Raw genomic sequence first — 10,615 nt, forward strand, 5'->3', positions numbered from 1 at the left:
TCTGCCACTGACCCTGTGTGTGCACTCCGAATCCAGCACTTAACCTGGTCTGAGCCTTCATGTCCCACACCCCACACATTCTTTGTCAATTTTTAATCTCTCTCCTTTTACTAACTCCCTACCCATACACAATTCCTGCCTCTAAACACCTCCTTCACTCCCAGCCCCCACCCAAGCCTGTCAGTGAAAGAGAATGAGAGCTCCAGAACAAGCTGTTTTCCCTTCTGAGAGGTCCTCAGGCCTGAATGCTCTTTGGAATCACCAGGGAATTTAACGAGATACTAACGTCCTGGCCCCACCCGGAGATGCTGATGTCGTTGGTCTGGGTGGCCTGGGTGGTGTGAGTTTTTCAAAGCTCTCCAGGTGGCGCTAGCGTGCAGCCAGAGTTCGAGAATCTGGGCTTAAAACCAGGAAAGCTGGGATCACCCAAACTGGCCAAATCATTCCCTGGCTTTGTACACAATGCTGTGACAGGAAGGATTTCTCCGGCATTGCAACTGGCAGCAGTAGCTGGCTCCACACAGGACAAGATGTGGAGCTCCAGACCAAGGCCATCTTTGGATCAGGAGGAGGGCACTATTCATCTCAGATTTAGGAACATGTGACCCTTAGGGGCTGAGAGCCTAGACTTTGGCATCAGACTGCGAGTCCTAGGTCCTCTTACAGGCCTGGAGATTTGGGCCATCGCTGAGGCTTTCTGCGCTTCAGTTTTCTCCCTGTAAGAAAAAGAACACAGTAGCCAGCAGCGTGGGAGTGTTGCAAGAGGGACTTGTTATAATCTCCATACACAGAACTAGCTCATAGAAGCTCTCAATAAATTGTCATGGGTGTGATTTTTATCAGCAGCAAAGTTCCTCCTTCCTCCCATGAGTACCTTCTCTTCTCCCTCCTCCCTTTTATTCTCTGGACACCCCCTTGGTTCCCCAAAATGTTGAACAGGCTAGTGTCATAGGGCACGTACAACAATAAAAATACAATAAATACCACTTTTTTAACTTTTATTTTACATTTAAAGGTACAGGTGCAGGTTTGTCATACAGGTAAACTCGTGTCACGGGGTTTGTTGTACAGATTATTTCATCACCGAGGTACTAAGTATCGTACCCAATAGCTATTTTTTCTTTTCCTCTCCCTCTTTCTACCCTCCATCCTCAAGTGGGCCCCAATGACTGTTGTTCCCCTCTTGGTGCCCATGAGTTCTCATCATTTTTCTCCCACTTAAAAGTGAGAGCATGCAGTATTTGGTTTTCTGTTCCTGCGTTAATTTGCTAAAGATGATGGCCTCCAGCTTCATTCATGTTCCTGCAAAGGACATGATCTCATTCTTTCTTATGGCTGTGTAGTATTCCATGATGTGTATATACCACAATTTCTTTATCCAGTCTACCACTGATGGGCATTTCGGTTGATTCCATGTCTTTGCTATTGTGAATAGTGTTGCAATGAACATATGCATGTACGTGCCTTTATGGTAGAACAACTTGTATTCCTTTGGGTATATACCCAGTAATAGGATTTCTGAGTCAAATGAGCTACCACTTATTAAGCTTTGACTCTGTGTCAGTCTTTACTGATGGTTTAGACTTTAGCACAGATGCTCACACCAACGGCATGAAGAAGTAATCATGACCCCATCTTCATGAGGTTCTGGAAGTTTAAGCAATGAAGTTGTGACACAGGTAGGCATTGGCAACTTAGGCCTGTCTGGCTCTAGAGACAGAGCTATTCCTGCCCCTTGTACTGCATTCTCGTTCACAACTTGCTTATTGGTCCCCTTTATACTTAGATTATTTTAAATTATAGAATCTTATTTTAAACTCTGGAATGGGTAGTATTAAACTGCTCCACAGGCCCTTAGAGATCCACAGGTACCCCTACATGCTTTGGGAAACATATGAAGCCAGTTTTGATGCCCACAACCTCCACTCCAACCAGAGCAACCCTACTTCCATCTATTGGGAAAACCACCAATTTTACAGATGAGGAAATTTTCAGTTAGTTAGAGGCAGGGTCCTCTCCTCCTCTCAGAATGCAGAAGGCACGTGACTTTCCCATTCCAGAGCTCGCTCCATAGTACCAGGCCATCATTTCTGCAACCATAGGGGCCCTTCCTCTGCCTGGTGGGCTGCCAATAGGACACAAAGAGGGAGCACCCCCATCGCAGGGCCAGAGGCTTCGCTGCCCTGTTTATACTCAATTCTCGGGTCATTCTGATCAACCCCACCGGCTGTGGTGTCAGAAAGTGCAGACTTGTACTGAGCACTGGGTCACCCTGAGCCCCCTGTTTATTTTCCTTCCTGGATACATTGGTGACTCGGTGTTTGAAAAGCTCCAACGAGGCTGAAACAAGAGTTCGCAGGAGAATGGACAGTCACCTCGAGGAGGCCTGCTGGTGATTTGGAATGTCCCTTTAGAAGGCTTTTTAATAAACTTTGTTTGTATCTGCCTTGATGAGGAACACATTTGCCGGGGACCGTGCAGGGATGTTTGGTTTCGAGGCTTCCCTTTCTTGGCCTTAGAAGTTCCTGGTGGCAGTGGCTGCCTGCAGGCCCTTGGGACTCCCCTGTGGAGCGCTGACCTGGCTCCAGCTTTGTCCCAGTAACTTTAGTCGTGCTACACTCTTGGCCCCCAGTGTCCCTGATAAACTCCAGAGCAGAAATTACAGGGTCAGAAGGTTTGAAAGTTCAACAGGAAAAAAGTTCCCATTACCTTTTTAAGAAGCTTCCAGGCCGAGCTCTGAAATTTGTTTTTTCAATCCATTCAGCAATGTCTTTGACTCCTGCCTCTCCTAGTTCTCCACTTTTCCAGCCGACACCAATTATGAGAATTAATTTTAGTATTTTATACACACAGCAGCAGCAGCAGCAGCTCCTGGCCAACAAGCCCCATTATAAAGAGGAAAACATTTAGGAGTCTGTTCCTTCCCCTGGTTTTCTCTCCTAGGCAAAGCAGGCAACAACTAGCTGCCTTCCCAGATTCCCCACGTGTGGTGGGTGCCCTTGAGAACCTGTGCTGAATCTTGCTCTTCACAACAATGTCCTATTGGGCCAAAAAGAGATGAACACTCAGCCCCAAGTGCTCAGTGGCTTGGGATATGTGCACATTGACCAGCCACAATCTGGGGAAATGGTGGCAATTCTGTCCTTGATGGCAGTATTTCCATTTGGCTCTGGATGCAGAAAGCAGAAAGTGGTCTAACTAAAACTGTTAGATCGGCTGTCATTCCAGGTCGGGGAGAAGGGCAGAGGCAGCAGTGCAGAGGGTGACTTCCATGTGGCCCAACTGTATTGAGTGCCTACTGTGACTGATCCATCTGGCAAAAATAACAACAACATGGAAAGAAGGGGCAAGAGGGAGACACAGATAAGAAATGAACTACAATTCATTAAGACCAATAAAAAATATCAGCCAGCAATGGTGTTGCACGCCTGTAGTCCCAGCAACTAGAGAGGCTGAGGTGGGAGGATTGCTTGAGACCGGGAGATAAAGGCTGCAGAGAGCTATGATCATGCCACTGCACTCCATCCTGGGTGACAGAGTGAGATCCTGTCTCAAAAAAAAAAAAAAAAAGCCAATGTCTGGAACCTGCTGTGGTCTAGATGGTACCAGAGGGACAAGGCTTGCCCATCAGTCTCTGTTGTCACTCAGGCCTGATTTCAGCTCAGCTCTGCTCCTTGCTGGCTGTGTGACCTTGGACAAGTAACTTAGCCTCTCTTTGCCTCAGTTTTCTCATCTGCAAAATGGGGATATTCATACCTTCCTTTAACAACTGTTTTTAGGATTAGAAATAATAATATATATATATATAAATGCACAGAAAAGAATCTGGACGAATAAACACTGAAGTTGAGAGGGGGTGGAGAGAGCAAGGAGGGGATTGAATGCAGGGAGTTCCCCTTTCACCAGGCAGATAAGGATAGCAAGTAGGGGCACAGAGAGAGAAGAAACCGTGTGTGTGTGTGTGTGTGTGTGTGTGTGTGCATGCGTGTGTCATTTATTAGACAATGTGCTTAGCACATTGTATCTAGCAAATGCTTACTATTAAATAGTAACTTTCATCCCTAAGAAGTCTGAGAAAAGAAAAAAATAAATAGTAACTATTATTGATTTTTATTTATCAAAAAGTCCTGAGTACTATGGATGTAGTAAAGGGTTTGTCACCATCAAAAGTCCCTTGTAGAAGTCTCTTTTGACTCTGATAGGGAAGAAAGGAAGGAGTTTTGGTCAAGGGCCCCTAATCCCTTCTTTATTTTGATTGAAAAACACCAATGAGAGAGGAAGCTGGATATGTGGACACTCGGTGGGTCACTTTCTTGTTATGAAATCTGAGAGAATGCAGGTCTCCGCCTGGCTGGCCAACCTGTGGCCTCTCTTCCGGCCTCTGCTGGAGCCCCTCTTGGACTGAGCTTTGGCCAGCCCAGACGGCCTGCAGCGCCTCTCTCCTGATGCCATCCTGGAGGGGCAGCCCAGATATGCGGTACAAAAACACACCAGCAGCAGTCCATTTCATAACATCACGTGTCCAAATAAATGGAGCTGTTGACTCAGGCTAATTAGATGAGGGGACTTTCCTAAAAAGCAATCTGTGTGAGGCTAAGAAAAACAGGATTCTCGGTGGAATTAGGCCTCTAATCCCCAGCTTCCCCGGCAGAGCCATGGTCTGAAGGAGCTGGGGGGCCTCCCAGAGATGTCCTGTCAAGAGCTGGAGAGAGGCCGCATTCCTGTCCTGCTGCCTGCCTCCAGGCTGGCTCATCCTGCCGGGGAGGCTCAAGGCCTCAGTGGGACCAGGCCCCCTGAGCTATGGACAGCTGGAGCTGGGGAAGGAGCCCCAGACTCTCTGCATCACCTGAGTTGGGCTTATTTTGACCTCCAGAAAATGGGCATCTCCTCAAACTGTGGCCTGCCTAGCTTCCCTTCTAGGTGGAAATTAATGAAAGTCAGGGCTGGGTTTACAGAAGTACACACAGCACTACCAACAAACAAAAGAAAGAACAGAAAAACAGAAGGGGGTGTGCTGCAAGGTATCTGCAAAGAAGCCAGCCACCTCTCCGGGCCCTCGCATCTCTTACCACGGGTACCTGCGAGCAGGGACTTCATTTGAGCCGGCTCTATACCTGAAGCTAGTCCAGATCCAAAACTTGCTCTGGCTTCATGGGTGCTCAGGCAAGCAGAGGGGTCAAGAGTGTGGGCTTTGGAGTCAGATCAAGTCAAGGACGGTCTCCTCTGAATCTCTAGTTGCTGCATCTTTAAAAGGCAATAGTTGACTCATTGCTGCATCATAGGGGTCACTACGAGGGTGAAATCAGGAAATATATGTGAAGGGCTTGGCCCCTTGCCCAACCCATAGGAAATGCCCCCTCAGCGGCCTACCCCTGCCTGTGATGCCTGCGGAGCTTGTGGAAACTGGGTAGGATTGTGACCCCTGCCTGAACACGGGGAGCTTATAAACCGAGGACATGAGACAGACTTTATAAAGGGGCCCACACACTCTCAATGAAGAACCAGGGCAACTGGAGTGGTCAAGAAGGGCTTTCAGGAGGACCAAGAATGTCCAGAGAACCATAAAGAAGTGAGCAGGATTTAGGCCAGGTGTTGTAGCTCACACTAGTAATCCTAGCACTTTAGAAGGCCAAGGCCAGAGGATTGCTTGAGTCCAGGAGTTCAAGACCAGCCCGGGGAACCTAGTGAGACCTCATTTCTACAAAAAAAAAAATTAGCCAGACGTGTTAGTGCACAACTATCGTCCCAGCTACTTGGGGGGGCTAAAGCTGGAGTATAGCCTGAGCCCTGGAGGTCGAGGCTGTAGTAAGCCATGATGGTGCCACTGCACTCCCACTTAGGTGACAGAGTGAGACCCTGTCTCAAAAAAAAAAAAAAAAAGGTAAAGGAAAAGGCAGGATTTGAATAAGTAGAAAGGATAGGGGATAATGAGGATAGGGGGATGATAACATTCAGATGGGAGAAACAGCAAAGACCAAGGTGGGGAGCCAGAAGAGAGTCTAAAGAGCCTAGCATGGCAGAAAGGCAGCACATGGGGCCAGCTGGAGGAGTTTGGTGTGCTGGAAAAGATGGGCAGATCAGACAGCTGCTCAGCCCTTGAGTGGGCCCAAGAAGGCCCTTGACAAAAGTGTTGGAGCCTGAGCTGAAAGTTCTGCATCCATCAAACCTCCACCTTGCATCACCACCTTGCTTCTGCCACCTGCCTCTGCCTATGCAGTTCCTACCACCTCCAGTTCCTCCTAAGGCTTACCCTCTCTTCTGTCTCCTATGTACCTAAAACTCGCCTTCCCCCAGGAGCCTTCTGTGTGGGAAAAACATGGGTTTTGGAGTCGGACTAGGTTTGAACAAGTCATTCAACTTCAAAATATTTCATGTCTATATTCATACTTGCACAGTTGTAAAATGAGAAAAATATCTACCTCCATGGCTGTAATAAGGATGAAATTAGATATGGTGTGTAGGGTGCCTAGTTGATGTCTGACTTATATAGGTCCTCAGTAAACATTTGTGTATGAATGAGTTGGAAGCCATTTAACCTCCAAACTTCCCTCCGCTCTACGCAGAAAGGCCTTCTCTCCAGCCCATGAAACCCTAATTGCCTTCTTTCCTCCCCACACTTGCTATTGTAGGCTCCCTACTGGAGGCTCTTCTTTCTTTCATCCTAACCAAATCCCCCACAAAAGCCTGACTCAGGTCCCCACTCTCAGCACCCTCAGGCCTGGCATCACATGGCCTCTGGATAGTGGACCCAGCATGGTGGGCTGCTCTCTCGGCGGGCATATCTGGCCATCCATACCTAGGGGCAGAGAACACTCCACCTTCCCCTGTGCCCTCCACAACACCCAAGACAAATCTGGGCCCATGCGGCATGCTGCGTGGGGGCTGCTATTCAAATACCTTCAAAAGCCAGCCAGACAATGTAAACAAAGGAAGAAAGTTTGGTGGGGTGGGCCGGATGTGGTGGCTCAGGCCTGCAGTCCAGCACACTGGGACTCAGCAAGGTGGGAGAGAGAATAGCTTGAGCTCAAGGAGTTCAAGACTAGCCTGAACAACATAGCGAGGCTCATCTCTGCAAAAAATTTAAAATAAAAATTAGTTGGGTGAGGTGGTGCACACCTGTAGTCCTAGCTACTCGGGAGGCTAAGGCAGGAAGATCTCTCGAGCTCAGGCGTTTAAGGTTGCAGTGAGCTCTGACTGTGCCACTGCACTCCAGCCTGGGGGACAGAGAGACCCTTGTCTCAAAAAAACAAAAAGAAAAAACAAAAAAGCTTGGTGGGATACAAGAAGGCATGGTGGGGCCTGTGGCAAGGGCAAGAGCTCTGCTCTATGTTGATTGGTTGATGGAGTGGCACAAGGAAGAGGCCATGTAGAGACAGAAGCCCTGGATTACTTACTCACCTGGTGATGGTAGCCAGCTGGCCTCCCCTCTCTCTGAACAGCAGGGTCACTATGCAAAGAAGCCAATAAACTCTATTCAGGCAACTCCAAAGCTGTGAAGAAGATCAAATGAGTTGGCACTTATGAGAACACTTTGAAAGCCTGAGGTTCCATGAAGACCTAGGGGGCCATATTCAGAAGTCCTAATATTTTCCCCAAATCCCAGTTGATCGGGAAAAGGTGTATGGTTGGGGAAGCTTTAAAGGCCCCTGCTGCCCTGCTGGGAGGCACCTCCTATCTCCTTGGGATCTCTGCTGGCCCTAGGTCCACAAGAGGGTGGTAATTGGGTCCCTCTGGAAGCAGCAGAGGCAGCTTAGGGCAGCTGGAGACGGCAGAAACCCTATCCCCTCCAGAGCCCTGACATTCTCATCAGTTCCCTTCCTGCCTGCCACCCGAGCCTACAGCTTCCCCAGCTTCCCGGGACCACCTGGCTCCCCACCCTCCCCTGTTCCCATGGCTCCCTGCTGCTTCCTTCCACTGCCCTGGTAAAGCCCAGTGACTGGAGGTGTTTCAGGGCTGTCTTCCCTTCAAGGTTTTGGTGGCAGCTGCCAAAAGGGCACAGTAACCTCCTCAACCCCCAGCTCCAGTGTCACCCTCACCTCCTGGAGCAGAGGAACACTGGCCCAGCCTGACCCCAGACAGTGAGGCCAGCTGTCACCAGTCACCAGGGGCACAAGCTGCCCATGTCCGCAGGCTCCACATCAAAGATGATACTCTGATAGTTACCAGGGCTCAGGTACCTGCTATTTGCCCAGCACTTTCCAAATGCTCCCGGCAGCTCCAGGGGGCAGTATTATTATATCTGTTTTTCAGGTGGGGAAACTGCAGCTTAAAGAGGTTAGTAACTCTCTAAAAGGCAGAGAGAGAACTCACTCCCAATTCTGACTACAAACTACATGTTTTTGCTATCAAAATGGCTCATGCACTAACTTCACAAACCTTTATTGAGCACCTACTATGTGCCAATCTCTGTTAGAGCACAGGATATAACAGTGCACAAAACAGATAAGATTCTTGCTCGTATGACATTTATGGGGTAAGAGGCAAAATAGACACTAAGGGTGAAATCAGAGAAATATATAAGTAAAAATCATGTAAACACTGTAGGAGAACTGTGCCAGGAGGCTCCTCCCTGTGTGGAGGTCAGGGAAGCTTCCCAGGGAGGTGTCGTTTGAGCTGAGTCCTGAAGCCAGGGTGCTGAATGTGGGGTGGGCATGAGGGAGTGCTTCCAGCTGCAGAGAACAGCATGAGAGAGGAAGAATGACAGGAGCTGAAACATCAGTGTGGCTAGAGTGCAGGAACCAGGGAGAGCTCCTCCAAAGAGGCTGCAGGGATAGACTACTTAGGCGTTATAGGCTGAGATAAGGAGTTTGCTGTCCCCTCAAGAAGCAACTGGAAAAGAGCATCAGGTTGGCATATTTCAAAGCCCACACTAACTGTCATTTGGAAATGGACTGTTTTCACACACACACAGAGAGAGAGAGAGAGAGAGAGACACGTACCTCATGCCCATGCCAATCTAGTCACTCCCCCTGAGAGCATCAGGGCACCCAAGGGCCGAGCTCCTCCTCAGATCCATATGCAGGGCTAGAGTCTTTGCCCTGTTCAGCTCAGGTCAGGAACCCAGCAAGCTGCTCTGAACACAAACGTCCTAAACCGCAAACCCCACCTGCACGCTAAGAGACTATCGGCTCTCAGAAAATGACAGCAACAGGTCCCAAAGATCGTGTGACTGAAAGCAGATTCATAGAGTTTCTGTGTGTGTGCAAGTGACTATTTTACTGGTTTACTTTTTCTGCAGACTTAAATGTCTCTATCCTATCCACACCAGTCGACTTTCATCACCATCAAAAGACTATACTATGGAAGTGTTCGTTATCCTATCCTTTCAACTTTTCTCTATTTTGAAACTTTTCAAAAAAAAAAAAAATTCAGCTGGGGAGACCTGTTTTGCCTCTAAGGAGGGCAATTAGGCAATATCTGCCAAAATCACATGTTCATGAATCCTTTAATCCAGCACTTCCACTTAGAGGATTATACTTAAACACATGCAAAATTAGATACATTTTCTAAAGTACTGGAGGAAGATCCCACATACATATCTAATTCAAACTGCATAAAAGGAATCACAAGAAGCTGATAATAGATGATGCCTGTAAGGAGAAACCAAGTGGTTAGGAAATGGGGTGGGCAAGACTTGTCTATTTTAAAATTTTGAACCATGTGTTGATATTACCCATTCAGTAAATTAGATATATGGGTGCAATTGAATACTACCTGAAAATTGACAGGAATGAACTATGGATGTGCTCAGCAACGTGGATGAATGTATGGAATACGGTGCTGTGCAAAAGAAGCCAGATACAAAAGACAACATATAGGACAATTCCACTTATGTGAAATTCTAGAAAGATGAATTTCATCTATAGTGACAGAAAGCAGATCAGTGGTTTTCTGGGGCTGTGGTAGAGGAGCGATTGACTAGGAAATGGAAAAAGAACTTTTGGAGGTGATGAAAGTGTTCTATCTTGAGCAAGGTGTTCATTATATAGGTATTTAAATGTGTCAGACCTTCCTGAAATGTACACTTAAAATGGGCACATTTTATTGTATGAAAATTATATCAGAAAAGTTAATTTTTTTTTAAGATGGAGTTTCACTCTTGTTACTCAGGCTGGAGTGCAATGGCGTGATCCAGGTCACCGCAACCTCCACCTCCCGGGTTCAAGGCCTCCCAAGTAGCTGGGATTATAGGCATGCACCACCATGCCTGGGTAATTTTGTATTTTTAATAGAGACGGGGTTTATCCATGTTGGTCAGGCTAGTCTCAGACTCCTGACCTCAGGTGATCCACCCACCTCAGCCTCTCAAAGTGCTGGGATTACATACACAAGCCACTGCACCCAGCTACGGAAAAGTTAATTTTTAAAAGGAAAATGTATGTGTGTGATATAAGTCAATAAATAGTTTTAAAGTAACAAAAATCCTGTATTGAGACCTTGTCGGAAAGGCACTGCATAACAAGCCTGACCTCACCTAGAAGGGATAATTAAAAGATAAGCAGGCCAGGCACAGTGGCTCACACTTGTAATCTCAATACTTTAGGAAACCAAGGCAGGAGGACTGCTTGAGGCCAAGAGTTCAAGACCAGCCTGGGCAACATAGTAAAACCCCATC

At 47.5% G+C, this 10,615-nt stretch overlaps 1 long non-coding RNA gene across 1 annotated transcript; it reads right to left on the reverse strand.

The window, feature by feature from the left end:
- Nucleotides 1-981: 981 nt before the first annotated feature.
- LOC144580024 (uncharacterized) lies at nucleotides 982-7,479 on the reverse strand. Its single transcript, XR_013528902.1, has 2 exons — nucleotides 7,399-7,479; nucleotides 982-3,313 (listed from the first exon to the last, which is right to left on the reverse strand). It is a non-coding gene; the product is annotated as an uncharacterized LOC144580024 (long non-coding RNA).
- Between the last annotated feature and the right edge of the window lie 3,136 nt (nucleotides 7,480-10,615).

The sequence above is a fragment of the Callithrix jacchus genome, chromosome 17 (genome assembly GCF_049354715.1).
Source record: "Callithrix jacchus isolate 240 chromosome 17, calJac240_pri, whole genome shotgun sequence".
NCBI classification, from domain to species: Eukaryota; Metazoa; Chordata; class Mammalia; order Primates; family Cebidae; genus Callithrix; species Callithrix jacchus.